The sequence below is a fragment of the Diachasmimorpha longicaudata genome, chromosome 2 (genome assembly GCF_034640455.1).
Source record: "Diachasmimorpha longicaudata isolate KC_UGA_2023 chromosome 2, iyDiaLong2, whole genome shotgun sequence".
NCBI lineage: Eukaryota > Metazoa > Arthropoda > Insecta > Hymenoptera > Braconidae > Diachasmimorpha > Diachasmimorpha longicaudata.
Genome location: NC_087226.1, coordinates 572133 through 595117, shown reverse-complemented (window position 1 = coordinate 595117; position 22985 = coordinate 572133). Strand labels below are relative to the sequence as shown.

The 22985-nt window shown below is 35.5% G+C and overlaps 1 protein-coding gene and 2 long non-coding RNA genes across 7 annotated transcripts in view; 1 reads left to right on the top strand and 2 right to left on the bottom strand.

Annotated features, from left to right (window-relative positions):
- LOC135173103 (uncharacterized) overlaps window positions 1–22985 on the bottom strand; it is a 45671-nt gene that overhangs the window by 10903 nt on the left and 11783 nt on the right. The window lies entirely within an intron of this gene.
- Window positions 10043–13997, bottom strand: LOC135173101 (uncharacterized). Of its 4 annotated transcripts, XR_010301244.1 has the most exons (5): window positions 13161–13992; window positions 12675–12768; window positions 12277–12469; window positions 12146–12198; window positions 10043–12083 (listed from the first exon to the last, which is right to left on the bottom strand). It is a non-coding gene; the product is annotated as an uncharacterized LOC135173101 (long non-coding RNA). The 4 variants fall into 4 exon arrangements; XR_010301242.1 differs by having other exon boundaries at window positions 10043–12469; window positions 13161–13323; window positions 13632–13997; XR_010301243.1 differs by having other exon boundaries at window positions 10043–12198; window positions 13161–13989.
- LOC135173099 (transcription factor Ken 2) overlaps window positions 14054–22985 on the top strand; it is a 72020-nt gene continuing 63088 nt past the window's right edge. Inside the window, exons 1-2 of one of the 2 annotated variants that reach the window (XM_064139731.1) lie at window positions 14054–17071; window positions 20089–20140. The gene's annotated coding sequence lies outside the window, so the exon portion shown is untranslated. The remainder of the gene's footprint in view (window positions 17072–20088; window positions 20141–22985) is intronic. The other variant, XM_064139730.1, reaches the window with a different exon arrangement.

Sequence of the window (22985 nt, the reverse complement as noted above, 5' to 3'; positions counted from 1 at the left end):
TTTAGGGACCATACGGTTCGAAGCAGAAGATGATTATGAAGCAATATCCGGCTTTAATGATTTGAGTCAAGCATCAACTTACTTCAGAGCATTTTTTGCGTTTTCACTACCATTTTACTCCAGTTCAGTCCATTGTCCGAACATCTTCAATAAATGTTAATTAGGTTAGTTATATTGTTATGGAAGATGGTTATATGAGTGAACCCCTTCAATAATTATGAATATTGAAAACTCCATTAAAATTTGTCTCTATAGAAAATAAGACTTTCTGGGGAAAATGAAGAATCAGTAATGGACTTTGTTCAAGAGCTTAATCGTTTTTTAGAATAATATGATACGAGACGAAAAATTTCATCATTGTTTGAGTATAGGTGAGTCATCATTAGTGACAAAAATCGTTGAATCCAGACAAAATATGGGATGATATTATAATTTTCAACCCTTTAACTCATTCCGGCTGCACACAATGGTTTTTTTTTCCTTGGACTGGAGGTGAATAAACACCATTATCCCGACTAAAAACACGGTTCAAGTTGGCAAAAGTTTCACATCCTTATATTTGCTAGTATCTGGCGTGCTCTCAACGATCGGAGATCGGTCTGCGCATGCGTCTCATGTTCATGACGCCTGCAGTCCCGGAGTAATTCTAAACTCTATCGCGTCGTGACAAGTGTATTATAACTTATGAGTGAAACTGACTTTGTTGTTCCGTTATTTGCACAAGGATTCAAAATTGCTAACTATGAGCGATTATCTAGAAAATTTCTACAACAACGATGACAGCTATATACCTCAGGAAATCCCGGATTTTGCAAAAACCTTTCCTGATGATTACTTACCTGAAATATCAGGTAAGAAATATGAGCGATGTTTTGCCGATTTCTTGGCTTGGAACAAAGACAGAAACATTCACTCCTTCAAAGAGCCAGTTCTGATTACCTATTACCTGCTTTTACCTGTGATTCATCAAATAATAATTCTACATTTATATTACGTTCGTTATATTTGCATATTATTTGTATTGAAGTTGAAAATGTTGTATTACTATTGATTATTAATAAATAAATAAACGAACTGTTCAGTCCGAGAATAATGATTTCCTTCCTTGAACTTTTTTTCCCCGAAAAATTTATCGATGATTTCATATCGCGCCGGACGTCCGAAAAAAGAGTATGTGAGCGACACCGGTGCAACTGCACTTCAGTCCCAGGCGTCGTTGCTATTTCCACACCTGGGACTGGAAACCGTCAGTTTTCCCGGCTTGACTCACAATGTACTATTGTCACTGCTGCTACGTTCAGCCCGTGTTGAAAAGTACCTTTTCGTTTGCTATTAGACAAAACGAATAAGCGACCGACGCTATTCGATTTCACGTGTTATTATTTTTTTTCTTTCATTTCTACCAATTCGATTGGTAATATGCTTCCGAATGGATGGTCACCAATTCGATTTCAAAAATGAAAAGGTAGATATTCGCGATGTGAGTTAGTTATGATACTGACAGCCGCCAGGTAGTTTAGAGAGATAATTTTTAAACAACAAAACAATAAATTTTCTAATAATCACCGGAAAGTTTGCCCTCATCCGTCGTCTGATACTTTCGTATCGTAAAAGCTAGGACCAGAGTCAATTTTCATTTGCCATCCAAATTTTCCATCAAATTATTGAGTTTAAAACACTGAAAATATAAAAAAATCAAAAAATGGCAATATCTGGTGATTTTTATACCAACGCGTGGACATATTTTCATAGCTTTAGTATTTTGAAAAAAAAATTGAAATCTGTTGAGCGGTTCAGGAAATATTGAAAGAAATACATTCATGCAAAAGGTGTAATATCTCTGGAACCGCTTTGCTGATTGCATTCATCCAAAATGGCAAACTTTTATGTTATGCGAGCTACAAAAATGTATAAAATTTCGCCTCGCTATCTCTATTTTTTATTAATTTACGATGCTCACAAAATTTATGGTGATGAAACCTAAAAAGGGCGATATCTCGAAATTTTATCTGAAAAAAATGTGGACATCTATATCTGTGGCAACCTATATAGACAGAACCCATTGAGACGAGTATTTTGAAAGAAAATTGAATTCGCTGCAGTAGTTTTGGAAATTTACAACAGTTGCTCTATCTCAGGAACTAACTGTTTCGATCGAGCTAAAATGACGAATCAAAGTAAAGGTTAATGATATCTATCATAAATTTAAAATTTAGATTTTCAGTTGCAAATTTTATTGTATTTTTTACAATTTTCTCAAAATTAATCGCTAAAATTGCGAATTTTCCAACACATATACGCAGTTTTTTGGTGTTTCAAAATATTTTTGACAATTTTTAATTGAAATAAGAGAATTCAAAAATCGGCCATATACAAAGCTTCCATGCGGAAGCAAAATGTTATGGGTGGGTAGAGTGTTTTTTTAAAAATTGAATTGTCATTAGATAATAGATAAGAGATGGATCTGACTCGAATTCACTGCAAACGTTTATTATAGATTATCATAAAGAGATTTATTTTTGAAGCACTTCCAAAATAAAACAATCAGTGAGCGACGTTATCTAGTAGAAGTGATGTGGCCGGTTGTTTATGTGTAATTAGTCATTTATTACTTCATATAAAATTAGATGTTCACGAGGGAATTGAATACTTGAAAAAATATACTGACACAAAAAATTTACCAAAAAGCACATAAGGAAAAAAGTTAATTGAAAATCATATCTAAATTCAGTATATTGATTCAGACATGCAATAAAATGATATTCCTGTGAAAAGAGTTATCAGTCAAATCAAGAGGAGATTCTCATATATCATGGTGACCTATTTTACAAAATTCATCTCACTGAACTGGCGCATTCACGTTTAGATTCAATGTTCATCGTATGATTACCATGCAAAAGAACACTTGTGCCAAATTTGAAAGAAGAAATTCTATAAATTCTTAGGATGTAATCGAGTTAAAGAACATCGAGACGAATATTTTGAACAACGAAAATTGATTGGGTGACTATAAAGTGCATACACTCTTCTTCCAGAAAAAAACAATATTTGAAACAGGAACTGCTCTTGTCACACGACACCGATGTTCTCTCAACAGTTCAACTTCACATCTTGATATCAACGAACACTGCACAATAATGTTGTCGAGAAAAATCTGAAAATCACAAATGTCTCGGAAATTTTGTGAGAATAACACTTTTGATCGATCTATATAGAGAGCATCAAGATGAATCCATAAAAACAAGTTTTGCTATCTCCACTTGATTACGAAACTTTCACCAAAAACTGCGGAATAGTCAAAAGTTAATAGTTAGATAACTATTACCGAGGATTCATATATATATATTTCAGAGATAATTTTCCAGAAAAAAATTTCCAACGAACTGTAATTCGGACATTTCCTTTACGAGGGAAAAAAATGGTGTTGAAAAATTATCTCGCTGTCAATTCTCCAATAACCGAGCCTTTCCCCTTCTGTGTAAGTAGTCAACAAGTTTTCCTGAAGAGCACGGTGATTTCCCCCAAAATTTCAAAACAAAACAAACAATTGCCAAACAGTTATGCAATAACCGAACCGAACTTTTCTCTCCTTGTAAGTTGCACCGTTTAACCGATATCCTTTCCTCTCAGGAAACCAAAACGAACTGATTGAATTGGCCCATACGTCACCTCAAATGCTCACCCCCATTGTAACCATTTCACCATCTGTTCTCCCAAAACCGCATAAAAAATCCCTCTGTATTTTTATCACCAACTTCCCTCACCTTCCCTTCCCACAATTCCAAAATATTCAAAACTACAAAATATCATTATATCCATTGAAATACCCTAGCGTGACGCGACCTCCTCCTCCCACTTACCCGATCTTTCAACCCTCTACAATAACAACCAGGTAGACCGGATTCGCAATAAAAGCGTCGAATGATTTCCAAAAGAAACTGAAGTAAAAAAAAAAAAAAAAAAAATTTGCGAAAGAGGGGAAAAAGAAAGGAGGAACATAGGCGGATGCGAGGTGGTGTACAACGTTTGTATAATTCTCTGTCTCGCAGGGCCCCTTCATACATACTTGGCGTTTTATAAAAATGAATTCCCAAGAAAAACGAGAGTGAACGGGCGAGACGTGGATAAGAATGTTGTTACCCGTAGAGAGAGGTGGTGAGAGGAGAAAAGAGCGATGAGGGGCTGGAGGGGGAGTAAATGCGATGTGCGTGGTTACACACGAGGTGGTCTCTTCTTGTTTTGTGAGAAAGGTGCAAGTGCGATCGTTGTAAAAAATGATGAGGGAGGAAGTTGCCATGAGATGTGGGGGGAGAGCAAGGGAGTTATGGAGGAAACGGAAGTACAACGAGGAGGGGGAACAAAGAAGTTATTCGCTCTATTTTATGCTGAAAAAAATATGATATATATGTTAGAATAGAGTGATTCTTCGTCAGGTAGAACAGGAACGGTTCACCTTCCACTGGCAATGAAAGCATTAATTTTATATTAGAATAAAACTTATTACTTGTTGTGAAGGGCTGCAATGCGCTGAAGGAAATAAAGTTGATAAATTAAATGATTTTCATTTGTTTAGTTAAATGACATTTTATTGCATTCCATGAAACTTATTCCTTCTTCTGTTATGATATATTTTGAAGTTAGTTTAATATTTCAGGAGAAGTCAAATATTCAATACGATGTATCTGTACTATACATTGCTTTCATAGAACAAGATGTATAGTCTATTCTTTATTTCTTCTATTTATCCTATCTTTTTGTCCCTTGTGTACATTTCCCCCTTACAATTGATGGAATAGGGATATCCTGGAAACAGACAATGTCATCTTCTTTGATCTACTTGTTCACAATCCTTTTTATCGAAAATGAGATGCCAATGAACGAGCAAGAGTAAAAGTCAGAGTGAGACGTATTTCATTTGTGAGATTCTTGGATTCACTCTATTACAGTCATATATGTATATCAGCTTCTGATCTGCCGAAGAAACACTGTATGAATTATGTCATCATGCAATGGTTTCAAAACATATTTGTTTCAATAGGAAGCCGATGGCAACTGTGAAATACACGAAATTTCATTTGCTTATGTGTTTTATTCAACCCATTCTAAACCACAAAGTCAGAAAATGTGATTTTTATATGATGTTCATATATTATGTGTCTACGTATATACCCATGTTTGCTATGTCTTTTTTGCTAAAGATTCACCCACCGATTCATTTTATCCTAATTATTAGAATTTTCCAGTCTGTCAATAATTGGTCGAGTCACGATAATTTAAACAAAAATGTAGCACAGCAATTCAACGACGGCTGAAAGAATTCAATCACTGGATCAATCACTATTTCCTAGATCGTATTCCAAGGCGAGAATAATCATCGGGGTTTCTATTTTTAGAAATATTTAGCAGATTTATTCTTCCAAAAATAATCACTTGCGTGAAGATTCTTGTAAATTCATAGTTTAAATCAATCGAATTGTATCTCAAAATGTTGTTTGGTGGAGGAGAAAAACCATTATATATGACTTTTGATATATATCTTCTTTCGTGCGGCTTCAATACCTAATAATATACAGTATAACGCCATTCTCGGATTGAGGGAAAGTCAAGTTCAGCGCAGAAAAACCGTTTTTCATTCTATTTCGGCTCTTTAAACCCGCACTTCATATGCGTGCAGTCTTGATCCAAAATACTTGTTCTTTTTTTTCGGGCAATCACCTCCGAAAACTATAAAAATCAATTGCGTGATCATTATTTATTAAAAAATTGTTTCGTATATTCTTAGACAACTAACCTATCAGCGTTTAATGCTGTTAGTTGTGTTATCTTAATCTCATTTGGGTGATAAAAATGATGGACATAAGTAGAGTATGTCAATTGATTTAATTTATTTAATTATTTCTTCCACTAAATGGAAGAAGACTTTTGTTCATCTGAAAATATTGAAGAAGGCCGATAAATAAATTTCTATTGTTATCACTAAACATAATTATGGTTGTCGATATAGGAGCTATATATTTCCGAACATCTTTTACTTCTCTTTCATTCTTATTTATTTTTATTTTTAACGAAATTTTTTACAAGTTATTGCGAGAACCTGCAACCGGCCATCACTCGAAGGCCTTCAGCCAATTATTAACATTTTGTACACATAATAGTAATAATGGATAGGCACAAAACAAACTGAGTTTACGTGTTTGTTTGCACAGAATAACGATGATATGATGAGGATATTTATTAAGTAAATTGACTTAGGGACCTTTCATCATTTTATTACTCGTTTTATGTGAAAATCTTTTTCCAGTGGCCCCCTCTTATGCGCCGAATTTATTTTTGAATTTATTAAGTGACCATATGATTTACCACAGAGTAAAATTTTCACTCCCCTTATATTCTAGGGTGAAGTATTTATTTTTCAATCAACGAATTCTTATGCCCTCAATAATGACTTTACCGAGAGCCTAATAATTTGTGTTTTTCACAATAATCATTCGACCCTACAGAATAATCGGGTTAAAATTTATACTTTGATAGTAAGTAACACGGCCATTTAAGGTAGACTAAGTACGTACTCAGGATTTAATCAGAATTTATTTAAAATTTATCTAGCAATATAGCTCATTCAAAAATCTAGGTTTAATAAAGACTGTTCTCTTGATGTAATGAAATATTTTTTTCTCAATTGCAAACACACAAAAGCTCCGAATGAATAATGTCATAAACAAAAGTATCACCTTCACCTCATTCGTTCTGAACACTGATTTTAGCACAATAGTATAACCTACAACTCGATCGTTCTGTCTACCTCTGGCTGAAAGCCATACTCGGGAGCTAGACGCGTACGACGCGGGAAATTCAAATACGGCGCGGGGAGGGGGGAATCAGAAGCATATGCTCAGTCAAGTACGGAAATTTCTCCATGTGCACCAGTGTGGCGCTTGCACTACTCAGCTATTTCCAGGGGCCCATACTAAAAGACTATTGTTCTGAACCCTCCAGGAGTTTTGCATTGAGGGTCCCCCCGAGTCAAAATTTCACCGGGTCCCCCAACATAGCCTTAACGTTCTAAACTTACTTTTCTTTGATCTGCAATTTTTCCGCGGAATCTTCAGCATATTTCCAACCTACGTCAACTTATTCATACATGTACGTCAAAAATCCCTCAACTTCCCATCGTATACTCAACCTACCCTCAACGTCAGTAATTTTGGGAGTAAGTTGAGTATATTGTTAACTTACATTGGGTATTCTCAACGTCTAGATTAGGACTGGATTAAAATTCTCATTCTCATTCTCCTATCCTCAAGCCTCCAACACATCAGGTCCCTTCGAGTCCGGAAATCAGCACAGTGCAATATATGCAAAATCTGCAATTTTGCCAATTCCGAACTCGAAACAGGTTCTACCACCACCACCAAGTACAGAAACTTCGATTTTTTATTAATTATAACTGGGCGCAAAAGAAAAAAATTAGCGAAGGAAGGGTGGGAAGGGAGTGACGATGAGGGCGGAAAGGGGGAAAGGGGAAGGTAATTGCCCCTACAACCTAATAAGTTGAAAGAACGTCAGGGGTAGGTCGAAGATCAACTTACATTCAACGTAAAATCCGGAATAAATGGAAATAAGTGACGATATGCACGTTGAAAGTAAGTTGATTCGTGAATTGAGCATGTACAGTGGTCAACCTGATTTCAACGTCGCAAACTGGCCCGTGGACGTTAGAACCATGTTGAAAACCTCGGTGAAATTTTGACTCGGGCCACTGCTATTTTTGCCATGATTACTTAAATATTCGAGGATGTAAAGGGAAAATTCAAGAATTCCTAGCTTCATATGTATCGCCTTGGCTTTAACCGTAATTATTACATCATTGGTCATCACCTCTTTTGTGAATTAGTTCAATCTATCATGTGTGCACTTCACCCTGCGACGTGGCTGCACCTTAAGGTCACTATTTTATCTGTATACATATATTTATTGTCGTTTTATGAAATAAACAAAAATGAATTCTTGTAATAAATTCGCCAAAACAAGTTGTGGGTAATGGTTTGCTCTGAAATTTTTTGAAAAACAAATACAGACAAAAAAAGAGCGCGAAACAAAAGTTCTGTATTTTCACTTCACTGTCTCTGCCAAACTTCATAGCCTCAATTAATTTCTCCATCTACTAATCCGCGCTAAGAACCTTCCTGTTTATTGGAGTTTACATTTCGAATGTTTCTCAAAACTTGATTTACAAATGGATTAAATACGTCTTTATACGATTAGTATTTCTTTTATTCTGTTGCTTCCACTTGAGAATGGAAAACATTTTTATGAGAGAAAATTTTAAGAAGTTTGGGGGTGATGTGTATGCTCTGTTTTCTTGAATGTACACAGAGGACCATTGTTGATGAGAGACATCAGGTCCAGGGTGTTGCATCCCTTTAGTCTTTTAGTTACTTCCTTTAAGGGGGGATCCTACTTTAGAGGCTTCAAAAAATCGATTTTTTTTTGCGTAAATCACTTCCTAAACTATCCAAGAATGTCTCCAAAATTTCAGAACAAAATTCGGATTATTTCCGGAGATACAGACGAAATAGTGAGCAAGCGTCGAGCAGGCATACGAGCATCATGAAAACTTTGACACGCCATTTCTCGGATTTCCATTTTTATGATTTTTTCAAATTGGCGGGCAAGATAGGAAGAAAAGTAAAAGTCCTATCGAAACGAATCAAAATGGGTTGAATTTGGAATTAAATTCTCTTCCAGGTGAACCTAACATATCTTAAGAAAGTTAACATTAATCCGGTTTTTAAACGATTTAAGGTAAATTTTTTTTTCTAAAAATGCATTTTTTTTTTCAATCTGCGAAAAATTGTTGAATTTTTCATTTTTTGTTCAATTTTCGTGGTTCACCTAGGAATTACACTATTGAAAATTAAAAATTTCTTTTGTTTTTTTGTTTCACATGAAAATTGCGACCTGCATCTTGCCCGCCACACAGAAATTGCACACTCGAGGCGCCTCCGTAAATTTCTTCAAACATGAAAAATATCTAATGTATAATAATAAAAAAATTTTAGAAGACTCTTCAAATATATAAGAATAAATCCTAAAAGTTTCATTTCAATCAGACATTCCTTACCTTTTCAAAAAAATCCTTGAAAATATAGATTTTTTGAAGCCTCTAAAGTAGAATCCCCCCTTAAGGAAACGAAGCAGAGCACTTGTGCCTTTCCAGCGTATAAAATGAAAAAATAAAACGGGATGTACACGTATGAATCATTTACAATTATCCCATTTCCAATACTTTTCCCTCACCTATGTTTTTTCATCGGACAGACCGTTTGTTTGGTGCTGCTTTGCAAGTTTTATTTCTTTTTCCAGAATTCCATAGGTCTTTGATTTAATAATTGACTCTAGAATTCAATTAAATAGAATTGATTTTCCATTTCACTTGTTCGAATGTTAGTAGAAATTGAAACTTGAACACAGCTTGATCCAAGATTCCCTGGCGCGAGCCAAACTGGGCACTAGGTGCCAATGATGGAATGCCTATAGACGAACTAGTGACGTTTGAAAACCTTGCGGCTGGTTGAGCGAATAATATATCCGTGGGACCTTATATGTAGGTACAGAGGGGACCTGCGCATAAGCTTGCAGCATAGAGGACTGGTAAGGATATTACAAGAATACAGTGATGATGAATTTCAATTCGATCGAAAGTTCACGACGACACTTAGTTGTCCTGAATCTTATTAGGAATAACTTTTACAATTTTAAAATGTAAGGGTAAAGGAAAATTTACTTCTAATTGTTGCCTGAGCGTGTTCGACAAATAAAATGAAGATGTGAGTGTATATGAAACATTTCAACAGCAGATAACCCACACACAGTTCGGCTTCACTTAAAATTCCAATTTGTGATGATCATTTCATGACGTCACGTATTCAATAGTATGGGATTTCATTAATAAGGATCAAAAAAATATATAAGATTTGTTACTCAATCACAAGTCAACTTTTTTAGAACTTTAATTGTTTATTAATCAAGCTTACAAATATTAGATTGAAATACGGTTTGCGGGGAGCGTACATAGATCGCTAGGGATATGGGAGGCATGTGTTGTTCCTTCAGGCTTGTATTTAGCTAATGATACATCCCAATAGTTACATTATATATATTGGGAAGAGACCGATTTGCAACAAATCGTCATTTGCTATTCTGACAAGCCCATCTAAGCGGAATGTTCAACCTTGCAAGCCCAACTTATATTTCGGCCCACAATTGGACAACATATGCACAAAAACTACTAACTAAAATTCAACAGATTTGAAACTAAGTATAGGATATATTTTACGTACATGCTAGAAAGTGACTCCTTAGATACTATCAACAGAATTTACTCTTTCGTGTGTAAACTAATATTTTTCCCATGCTTTATTATGCACAACCTATTTTATGAAAAGAATGGTTGATAACAAAATTTTGGCCATTAAAAATGCGAAAAGTTCTCCGACAAAGATTACCTCCAAAAAAATCGGCAGCTTTTCAAAAAAAAAAATTCCTACAACAAAAAGTTTTTTTTTCCAATGATCCAGTGACACGTTTCTGATAACAATTGACCTCGTGGTACTCCACTTGTTATCATCCAAGTACACTAGGTACAAGGAAGAGTGATAAACTCCGATATCAGCTGTTCTGTCATAGAGACCTGCTTCTCTTCCTCGAAATAAATACACAAGAAAGAAAAACCAAAAATAAATAAACAACAGCGAGAGGGAGAGGGAGAGAAACAGACACATAGAGAGAGGGAAAAGATACGCCGAGGTCGAGATCGCACTTTCCGACCTCATTTCCCCATGAATTCCTTGGCATCGTGTATTCAGTTCAGTCTAAATTTACGCACAGTAAATAAAGTAAATAATAAAGATGTATATAGCGTTCTAAATTTTCATCATGTGCATAACCATGTGAGAGTATTTCAATGTTTGCATCTGAGGTAGAAAGGTGCAGTTGTATTTGGGTAAAATGTGATTGTCGGCCTGAAATATCGAAATAAAAATATGCACGTGACAGTGCAGTTGTACATAAGATATTTACGTGTTACAACAAAATATTTCCGTCGATATGGAAACAGGCGAGTTGAGTATTATAAGCGCCACGTGTGTCAACTTCGCTCGTCATCAGTATATGATAATTAATCCAGTTCTATTTCAAATAAAAGCCTCTTCAGTATCACGAAAGCAAGACACACTAACCTACTAACGGCCAGATACAATCACAACATTGATTAAATAAGAACAAGAAATGCGATAAGTTGCCATGCGTTGAGGAAATAGAATTGTTAAAAAAACATAAGTAAGAGTGAGAGTGATAAGCGTCATCTCATGAGGCGGAGGCAGTGTCACAGTGGGACGAAAGGAAGAGAGAGAGAGAGAGGAAGGAAGTGACAGAAGAATGAGAAACCACAAGTTGGGATTACCGCATCGGGGGCAGAATGAGAATACCGAAATTTTAGTATCTCACGATGTTTTTTCGTCTCTTTTGTATTTCCACACCTGAAAATCGTTTTTTAAGAGGAAAAAAAAATTTAACTCGGAAAATAAATTCTTTTTCTTTTTTTATGAAAAGCAGAAAAAATAACATGACAGAAGTTATTTGGCACATGACATAACTAGTGTTTTCCACATGTGTTTCGACTATTTTCATTTCTACTAATTTAGGAGCAAGGTGTTAAGAGGACTTACGTTGCTTCAGCCCTTCCAATGCTCGATAACTATGCGAATCTGAATCAGATGAAGATATTTTTCTAAGAAGAGAAAAATTCAATAGAAATTACCAAACCCCTTTGCTGATATGTCCATATTTACAGCAATGAGGATAGTTGGAAAAGAATTGGATTTTTCCAATTTTCCCAACATTAAAAAAAATACTCAATTTCAGTCTGTCAGTTTTTGACAGTCCAAACAAAGAAATTTCACATAGATATTCTGAGAAAAATAACGAGTGCAAATCAAAGAAATATTTCTCCCAATATTTCCTCAATCAATACAAATTCGTTTGCTTCGATTTATTGTTAGTCATTTCGAAAAATTTACCACCTGAAAATAACAAAAATACCATAACAATGAAGATTATTCATTTCTTGCTAAAAAATATTCACTTTTTTCCTCTCAGTGTAGATGGATATCTCTGGACTCCGTAGCGGAAAGACTACTAAAATATTCGGAAAATATCCTTAATAAAATTAAATCATATATTTATCACATTTCTTTTCGAAAATAGGTCAATCACCTATGGGTTCATGTTGAGTATACTGAGGAGGAATCCCAATAGGATTTAATACAGTATTTAACACCCGATCAGTCTCATGCTGAATCATGAAGGCTGACGAGAAACCCAAAATCATAAATTAGGTTTTCGGAAGTAAAGATTGACTTTGCCATATTTCCTCGCATTTGAACTCCAAACTTCCTTACATGAAAACCTGAAATGATACCATATTTAACATTTTTTGTCTGTTATTTTATTCAGTTATCATAAGTCCGAGCTATTTCCTCGAAAAAACAATTTTACGAGCAGAAAACTACAGTTTCGGAATAGAAGAGAATGATATTTTTTGCATTTCAATGCAGAGTTAAATAGGTCAACTCATTGATTACTGAAAAAAATGAATTGATCTAGTAATTTACGTGTTCTGTTCAGCAAATTGTTTTGATGCATTGATATCCCTCAATTCTGACATTTACTACGAATGTAACAGTCAATACGCCCTTCCATGTTTCTCTAAAAATAAAGGAATATATATACTTGAATTCTCAATGTCATCGATTTAAATATATGGTTAAATCGCTCAAGGTTGTTCAAGTTGAAAATTCAGGATAGTTGAATTTCTCCGACTAGATTATCTAATTTTTCAAACGATTGAGAAGTGAAGAAAAATATTTTTTGAATTTTAAAATTATTAAAATTTTAAATAGCCCGGGATTCAACCGATTTTCTAATACTAAAATACGTGAAATTTTTAAAAGTTTTAAGAACAATTTCAGGCGCACTTTTAATTCTAGTACCAACTATCATCGATTTTGAGCATTCTCGTACTACCGATTCTCCTACAAGAATACATAAATACATTTAAATAATAATAATAATAATGATAATAACAATATTAACCTCACCAATTTGAAATTTTTCTAAGAGTTTTTCACTAAAATGATAAATCCATTTATAAGCACGTGAACGAATCCTTGAAATGAAATGATTACCACAAAAATTGTCTAAAAACAACTAGCAAATGCATAAATCGTTGAATTGTGTCGCTCGGATTCTAGGCAATCGCATCTATTCATAATGTAATAGTGAGAGCCTAGTTTTGCCTGAGTGGCAAGAGAGAGAGGGAGAGAGAGAGAGAGAGAGAGAGAGAGCGAGAGAGAGAAAGGGAGAGTTAACATACAGTGGCTGTGTGAAAATTGAGTGGTGGGAGTTTTCATCGTAACTAGGTAGTGGTAAAATGCTTTTGGGAGTGGTGGAATGAGTTGTGAGTGGGGTTACTGAGAGAATTGAGTAGAAGGGCAACCCCCTCCCCTCCCCCCTCCCACGCACTTGATTTACCGAGAGAGTACCAATAGTGATGGTAGAGTGGGTCAAACCTTGGGAAGAAGTTTTTCCAGGGGTTTGTGTAACAATTTGTGATTCTGTTGAAGAGGGCGGGGAAAAAGGGAATCCCTTGACCCTCGTCTGTCCTCTCTCTCTCTCTCTTCCCCTTTCGTAATGTTTTGCTGTCCCTCTCACTGTTACAACTGAAAATCCCCGAGGGATTAACCCATACTTATATTGGTTTTTCACAATTGCACAGCGGAGATCGTTTCCTCACAAATACAAGCCACCTGATAGGTTAGTGCTTACTCTTTTGCCACCTCCACCTCTTTTCCCACTGCCTCAACTCACCAACTACAACTACATCTGTCTCCCTTTAACCCATTAAATCTGCCTCACTCGCACTAACGCTGGTGTAGATTCAGTTCACAAATACATCTAACGCTTGAATGTCGGTGGATGTAGTTGTATTGCCTGGGGTACCCTAAGAGACAAAACTAAGCGAGAGGGATAGTGTGTTGTGAGTGAGGCGAGTGGAGGTCCTCACCCGGCCCCTTTGCGCAAAACTTTAACTAAATGTGCTTTGGATCAGTGAGAAATACACCACGGAGACTAAAAGTGACCCAATAACCCCGATATTATTCGTTAATTATTTAAATTTATTTATAGACATTCGTACGTTATAATCTGTGAATTGATGGAACGGCTTCGTGGAAAAACTTGACTATTAATAACATATTTGAATATTAAAAATTCAGCAGCGGTCAAGTGTCAGTTTGTGTGACCTTTTCGACACTTTGAGTATCCTTGTGATTGAGCCAATCATCAGCATCGTTGTGGTGATTTCAATAGGATTAAATATTATCTCAGTCTTTCAACCAGTTGCCGGGTTTTTTCTTCACACAGTGCGCTTGCGCGGTAGCGACGGCGCAGGCGCAATTGCCAGACAGCGGAAGAAACAAACATTGATGAATTAGAAAGCGAAAGTGAAGGCGCTCTTAATCCCCGAAAAAATTTTTCTCTAATCCCTTGGCTGGAATATTAACGAGTGATAATTAAGGGATATTCTAAAACACCGAATACCCGACCAAAGTATTCCTACAATAAATTCAAGTGCAACCTCAAGAACATCTATTGCAGAAAGTTGTGTGTGAATAATAATAATTCCCCGATGGACTATCTTCACCTGGAGATTTGATCAATTTTCATAGGCCGAATGGGGGGCAGGGAAAAGTGTCAAGATAGCAAGTGTTGGTTCACTCAGTTCACTCTTGTATTTCGTTCGCTTCAGGGGAAGAGAAGTATCACGGCAACCGTGGCACGGTGTTAACTTCAGTTAGCTCTCCTTCTTGGCCTGCGCGCTTGTTTTACTGTTGTGTAAGAGCTGAAAGTAAAAGTTGAAACCACTGACTTACGGCTGAGAGAGAGAGAGAGAATACAACAGCGGGCCGCGTGAGCGCGTTAAAATTCAATTCAACTGCACCAGCGATAATACCAACTATAAAATACCCGAATATACTGGTGAAAAGGCCTGTGAAAATAATCAAGCTGCGAGTGAAAAAAAAAATATATATAATATATACATTATATATTTAATCAGCATCATTGATCAAGCAGTGAGGTGATATGTGTCCTTGAGTGTGGATAAAATAGAAAGAAAGCATTTGACGTTTGAAAAAAATAAGAGGAGGTGGAATGCTCGTTGATGATCCACATTGCGTAACCGGAACGTAACACGAGAGCCAACGCACAAAACGAGAAAGAAAGATAGCATTGCGCGACGTGTCGAGGACGAGGACACTTCAACAAAACAAAAAGGAGAATAAAAAAAACAAGACAGGCTCTTGGCCAGCGGTGGGAGGGAAAAAATAAGAGAGGAAAATAGAGAACTGTTTGATAAGCTTGCAATAGTGGTTCAGTGCTGGGGAAATCAAGGAGGTTGTTGTGCACTTTGTGGCGTTTCGATGAATGCCTCGAGGAATCAATCTATTCCACGAAACTGAAGTCAAAGAAAATAGCAACAGGATTGGTGATTTTAGTCTCATCGTTATTCGAAATGGGCAGTATGGATACAGTAGTGAGCCCAGTAGTGGTACGGTGGTACAGTGTCACGTGTATTCACGTGTACTGAAGAGGTAATAGTGAGATCATCGACGGAAGTGAATTGGAGTTTCGGGTACCGGAAGTTCTCCTGGTCTGACTCTTGGATCTGGATTGTGGCTGTTCAACATTTGTCAATAAAACGTGGTTTTTTTTTTGTCATTGATATTATACCAAGACTGACTTTTACTTCGAGTATAACTGAGACAGAGAGGAGAGTTTCGTAAAAGGGATTACAAAATCGACAGTGGCAAGAAGTGAGAAACTACGAGATTGAAAGAGAAGGAGACCTCAAAGAGTGGGAGACAGTGAGAACGGGGGGAGTTGTATGTGTGCAAGGAAAAGAGAAAGAATTGGTCGTGGGGAAGCTAACGTGGGGAAAGTGAAGTTGCGGCAGCGTTGATGTGTGACTTGAAGAGACGGTGAAATTTTTTTTTCTCTCTCTACATGTGAAGAAATATAAAAAAAAAAAAATATTAAGCCATCATTGGAAATTCCACAGTTTCGAGGGGATAAACGCACTATTCTCAGACATTAAAAGCTGGAGAAAAAGGTTAGCGAGTGAATGAGGTAAAAAAGCAAACGTGTTGGCATTTTTTTTTCTTATATTAAATAAAAAAGTCCACGCGAAAGGATAAGAGAAAGGAATAGGAGAGACTTGGAGTGTTGAGTCCTTGAGAGTACCCAACGGGTAAAAGTGCTAGAGCCAACACAGCCGGCTGACCCTGGGGAAGCCAGGACCGGAGAGAGAGAAGAAGGAGGGAACACCAATACCGTCACATCAGCGTTGTCAGTTGGTGTGAGAAGAGCCCGAGGAAATCAAATAGAAGGAAAATATCAACAATTTTTTTTTGTTTTTTTTGTTTTACTCCTCATCTCTTGAGGATTATTTTCACGGTTATGGATGTGCTCGTTCATCAGTGGTATTTAAACTCGGGAGTGTGAGGCGTCCCGGAAGGGACAACAGAGAACCGGAAGTGAGGGTGAAAGTGTCAAAAAAAGTGTTAATTCCTTTCAATGATTTTTTTTGTTCTACTTCTGGGGAAAGGATAAATTTGAAGGAAGTGGTTAAATTCTCTTTGTGATCTCGATTAAGTGATAGTTGGGGTAATTTATACAATTTCTTGGCCAAGGATAAATAGATGGGATAAGTTAAACGGTTAAGTACAATTCCAATGTATCTCACGTGTTGGCATTATCTCGTGATCTCCGAAGAAAAGAGAGAAATTAGTGTCAATGGATATTCAACGTAACGTAAAAATGTTGTGGGACTCCTCGAGAGAGTCTTGAGGGATTTGGATTTAATTGTTCTTGCACCAGTTGATTTGATCACTGATTAATCAGAGTGGATAATTACCTATTACGTGGACAATAACGGAGGATTTCAATCAAGGTGAGTGTCATGATGTTATGGGATTTTTTAAAAATTTTATTCATTAATTATGGGACCTAGTCAGCAATTTGATTTATTTATTGAGCTGGAGATTGGTCCATGCAAATGATTTCATAATTGATTAGTCAATCAGTTGAGTAATTTTTATCTTCAACTCGTGACGCTACTTTTTTTTTTAAATCATTTTCTCTCTGTTTGCCTCTCTCAGGCTCTCTTGGCAATTATTTGAAACTGAACAAATGTCTCGACGGCCTTCGAAATAGCATAAATAGGCCAAGAATTCTTTTCTCAATGAATCAAACATGGAGATTGCGTGCATTAGTGCACAGACCTAACAAGTTTGACGCAAAGCTCGCGAGATTACATGGGTGATATTTACAATCTCGCGAGTATCGACATAACATTACATACATAGTGTAAATAATACACACATTGATAATGGAGAGGGGGGGGGGGCGGGAGTGAAAGTTCCGCTGGTGACAACACACTTTATCAGTTTATTCTTTGTATGGGTATTGCTTGATATGTTGGTGGTGAAAATGGTGATTGTTTTTTTCTGGTTAGCGCAGGGACATTTGAATTGATTATCATAATTTGGAAGAACTTTCAGTGTTATAAAAAAAATTTATGACTGACGAGGGCTACAATAGACAACTCCAAAAAAAGAGTAAAATTGAAATTTTCTAAATATTGGATCGATTTTTTTACCATTTTTTCACCCCGAACATATTAGCAAATATTGACGTTCCGATGAAAAGTTATTGTGGAATATTCTCTACCAGTGCATCTTTCTGTTCTAAAAATATTTACCAAATGAGGATTGCAAGATTTTAAGGCATAAAAAATGGGATTTTTTTTATTACGCGAATCTCTTAAAAATCAAGACATTTATCATTTTCACGAATTTCGGTTAATTTGTCTCCAATAAAATACTTATAAAAGCTCTTCTATTTTTATCATGAAAGGAAAATAGCTTTTACTCGAGCTCTATTTGATCCTAAACTTTTTGGATATTTTACATTAATTTTGACGACCGAAATTTGCACGTTTCAATTCGAATTCTTGGCATGTATCATTAACGAACTTTTCAAAAATGTGTGCAAACATAAAAAAAAATTTAAGAAAATATTTAAATATCGCAGTTTAAAAAAATTACCAGTTACTTTTTATAAGCACGTTATCTACATTCTGGTTTCTGGCGTAGAAATTTTCCTTTGAAACGGTAAAAAATTCATTTTTCATTATGATTTCATGAAAGATCTACTTCAGGCCTCAATAAATAAAATTTTTGAAATTGGAAAACCATTGAATTATTCATTGATAATCGACAAATACCGACGGTTAAATTGATTTTGTATCAAATGTAATTTGAATGTCACTGAACATTTCTTATTTGCATCACTTTATTCTTACGAAATTCAAATAGCAAATTTAATGATTGGAAATGCTTTCATCAATACTGTGGTTTGACGAACAGAAAGGAGATGAAAAAGAGTAGAAAAATGTGTTTCGACAAATTACACTTCCACTCATAAGAAAATGGGATTTACATAATTTTTCATTTTATGATTGACACATTGAGAGAAACATATCATAACAATTTTTGGCAATTTTCATTCGAACATCAGCTTTAAATTATTGTCAGAAGAACGTTTAATTGACAAAATTATATTTTTCTCTCAGTGGAGGAGGAAGAAAAACTGGTTACAAAGCCAAAACAATAGTCGTCACGTAATGAAGGAACTCTCTGTTATTTCTTTCTATAGAATCATTGTTTATATTTATGTAAATTGAGTTGAGGCTCTTTGGAGTCTTCTACGTCGGTTCGTTTTTGTAACAATTATTTTTTTCTGAAAATCATTCTAGGAATATACTTAAATACTCCAATACTTTGATGGGCGATTTCACAATTTTCAACTCATCGTTGATTCATTCTTAAGGTTTCCATTCCATTTTCTTCATGAAGGTGTATTAGTCGCGTGTGTATTGGCTGAAGGAAAAGTCCGACTCCCGCCGTCAAGGTCGCGAAGATCGGGAAGCGTGTTTGTCTCAAGCATTCACTCGTCTATTATAACTCTCCGAGAATTTCTCACTCCCTCAATATTCTCAACGATTTATCATCCTCGTCTGCGTGCCACAAGTGCCGTCTCCTCTTTTTCTCCTCCACCCCCCTCTTCATCTCATTACTTTTTACACCCGTAAAACGACTCAATGGAACCAGTCGTAATAATGAATCGTACAAATAAACCTATTTCTCCTTGATATATTTTCATTTTCACCATTTCACGTGTTAGTTGTTCTACGATAAATATAATACCCGTATGTGAAGTCTCTGAACAACGCGTCACCGACATATCACAGAGCATAACATTACCTTTTTCGTATTAGGGTGCAACGGATTAGGAACAGTGGATATTCAGGTTGTATTTACACGTGTCACAACTTTTCGTAAGCCGATCAACAAGGTTTTTTACAGTGCTTCACGGTTTATATCTTCTATTAGTATTCTCAGTCGTTTGTGAAAAATTTCTTTCACTTTTCTTCACTATGACATTTATTAAGAAACCTCCCAACCAAGAAAATTGACCCAAAATACAATTTTTTGTATAGAATTGACTACTGCAACAGTAAAAGGGTTCAAGTGACTTTCAACATTGATTGGTATTCACTAAATATCGTATTTAAATGAATATTTCATTCTCTTAGTTTTGATTCAATATTCCCTTTATAAAGTAATTTCTCATACTGCAATTAACTGTTTACTGTTTAATTTCTGCTTCACAAGATAATGCGAAGAGTTGACTTTTTGAATACGATCTTTGTTAATGATCTGCAAGTGTGTTGTCAATGTTATTTTAAATCATTTTATTATTTGTTCGCTTAGTAGTGCAGTTCATCTATCGATTACATCTCTAATCTATCACTTTCCATTTTTATTTTTGCTGTTATGAGTTGGAGTATTTTATTAGTATTTGTTCAAAGAAACACCATTAATTATCATATTCATTATGTTTCAGTAATTTCCTATCACTCACAACGAGCTGCCAATTCAATTCGTAATAAACAAATGTGAGTGCAAAAAATATTCCCTTTTTTCTTTTTGAGTTTGAAAATGTGCATTAATTTAACTACTGTTGAATTGAAAAGTATAAACGTTTAGTTTTCAATTTTAGAGGTTCTTCCAATGAAAAGAAATCCAATTCGTTTAATTTCACACGTCTTATGATTATTAAGTGGGTTGAAAATATATTGGTCAAGAAATGAATGACGTTAATATACATGTACTGATGACATATTCTCTATCAGTGTAGCCGTCGTTCAGTATGAAGTTACCCATCAAAGAGTACATATCTATTAATAAGAGAATCACCTATTGAGTACCAACGTAACCGTTTAATCGAGTGGATGTGTAATTGTGCGGATATCTGTTACACACATTTCCTACAGCTTTTAGTCATACTTGTAAGCATAGGGAGCTTTTTTTTTTAATGGCTATTCAATGAAACTTGTTCGCCTTGATGAGTTGTTTTCACATACCTCATCATTCGTGTCAATTTCTCCGTTTTTACTCAGAAAATGCGATGAACATGAAGTATAAAAAAATGAGAAAAAATCGCGCAAACCTTTCTGAAGGTTCATGCGAGTCAACAGTGGTAGCATTGAGCAACTCATGGACCTCCTCGAAGTATTTTGGTGGATTGTTTCACATGGAATACCCTCTATCTTTGTTCCGCGAGGGAATATCAAGAAAATATCCATTGAATTAGAAAGGTGATTAACTAATTTGATTCGAGACAATTCCTCTAACAGTGCACCGTTTAAAATTCCTAGACACGTGATCTATATCACCCATAAAGTACGTCAAAATTAGGCTTTTTTAGTGTAACTCGCCTGTTCTTATTTTCATTTCCATTCAATCCACTCTTTTCCCAACCGGCGAGAAAAATTAGACATGTGTGAGATAAAGCTTCATTCCATAGAAGTATTTGTCCAAAAAATTTCGATATCTCTTTTAGATCTGGAGATATTTTGAAAAAATACCGCTAACGATTATGTAAATGAAATCTTTTTATCGGGTCGTTACTGAATTATACATTCCGAAAAAAATGTAAAACGAGATCAGAGAGTGAAAAATAGTTTCTAGTTTCCAGAATGGCGTTGCTGATTTCAACAAACTTATAATATAAAAAGTAGTTGTTCAGTTTGACAGGAGAAAGACATGATATGATTCATGAACGAAAATTAAATTATATCAAGTGAGAAAAGTTCATACAATCAAAATCCTGGAACGTTCATGTTGAGGCTAGAAATTTATGAATATCAGAATCGAGTAATTTTACAGTAGAAAATGAAGAAATTTGTTGCGTTCGATAAATATATTGCCCTTCCTAGTAAAATTGAATTTGGATTGTGAACTTTACGGAGAGAAATTTCTGCAAAAAATGGCGCTGGACTGGTCCAAGATGGGTAAATTGATGACTAGAAAAAAGTTGGAAATTTGATTTTCTTAAACGTCATTTCTCCCAGCTTTGCAGGAACTTCACCGAAAATTCCTAGAAATTGATCTGTATACCCGATAAATTGTATCTCAACAGTATTAGACTCTTTCGGAACTAAGGAATTATGATTTTTTTGAGTACTCGTACTCGAATGCAGTAGGGAACTGCAGTAGAGGAGATAAGTCACTTTTGATTATCAACCAGTTTTTAATGATTATCTCAGACTCTAACAAAGATATCAAAATTATGATGAGAACATTTTTGTAGAGTGGATTGGGTACGACCACTTATGTAGAAAAAAAATTCTGCTGTTTCCCTTAGAATCGCAGATATTGCTCAAAAACCCGACTGAAAGATAAGTCAGCTCATCTTATTTTTCCACTTTGTTACTGAATTTTTATGGACAATTTTTCTTCGTGTTCCACGTCGATGTTCGAATGAATCGAGCAATCGATTCTCTTTCGAAATCGAGAATGAAAAATGAATATATTTTTTGGGGGAAAAAAATCGAATTCCCACGGAAATTTTTATTTAAATTCAATTATTCATCAATATTACTCCTTTTTCGTTAAACACAATCATAAACCAATTAATGCTTCTGAGTCCCACCGAATGCACCGTACTTTGAATTGATTAATTAGTGAATGCTTCCAAATAATGTAAAAATCAAATCTCGCTATAAAATATTTCTGATACAACTTCTAGGTGAGCCTGGAGAAATTTTCACAAAAGTTCGAGAACCATTTCCACTTAAGTCTGTAAAATTTCCAGTTCCAGCGCATAAATTTGCATCTGATCTGCATACAGAGAGATGTTAAATAAAAATTACGTATCTTTTTCTTAATTCCGGGACGACATTTAGTGGAGGAAAATTTCATGGAACTGTTACGGGATTTTTCACAGCACCCCGCAATTATTAACTTAATTTCTAGAGAAAAAGTGTGATATTGTTCCGCAAATTTTCTCAGTAGTTTTTGTAATTGGTAAGCGAAATTAAGTTACGTAATTTTTGCTGAATATTTCTCTCCGTGTAGTGATTTTGCCACTATTCGTTTCGTTTTCGCTACCAATACCAGGATTTTCCCGTCTATCGTTATCCAATAAATATTTCAGGAAGATAATTTTTGCTCAAAATATATTCTTTCCTTTTTAATACAGTCTCTCATTGCTAATAGTGCACAAATTACGTTATTCACCCTTCGCCACTACTGAGATACGAGGCTCGGCCCACTGTTGACCAATGTTGGTTTACCCTCGGCCAAGTGTCGGTGATGCCTCGTTGCGGACCAGGGTAAATGCACAAATCTCTTGAGACGAATTTTTATTCCCTCAAAGCCTTAAAAAATGGCATATTACGATATGAGTGCAAATAAATAGTCCCAGAATAATTTGAAAGCGAGTTTTATAATCCTTTC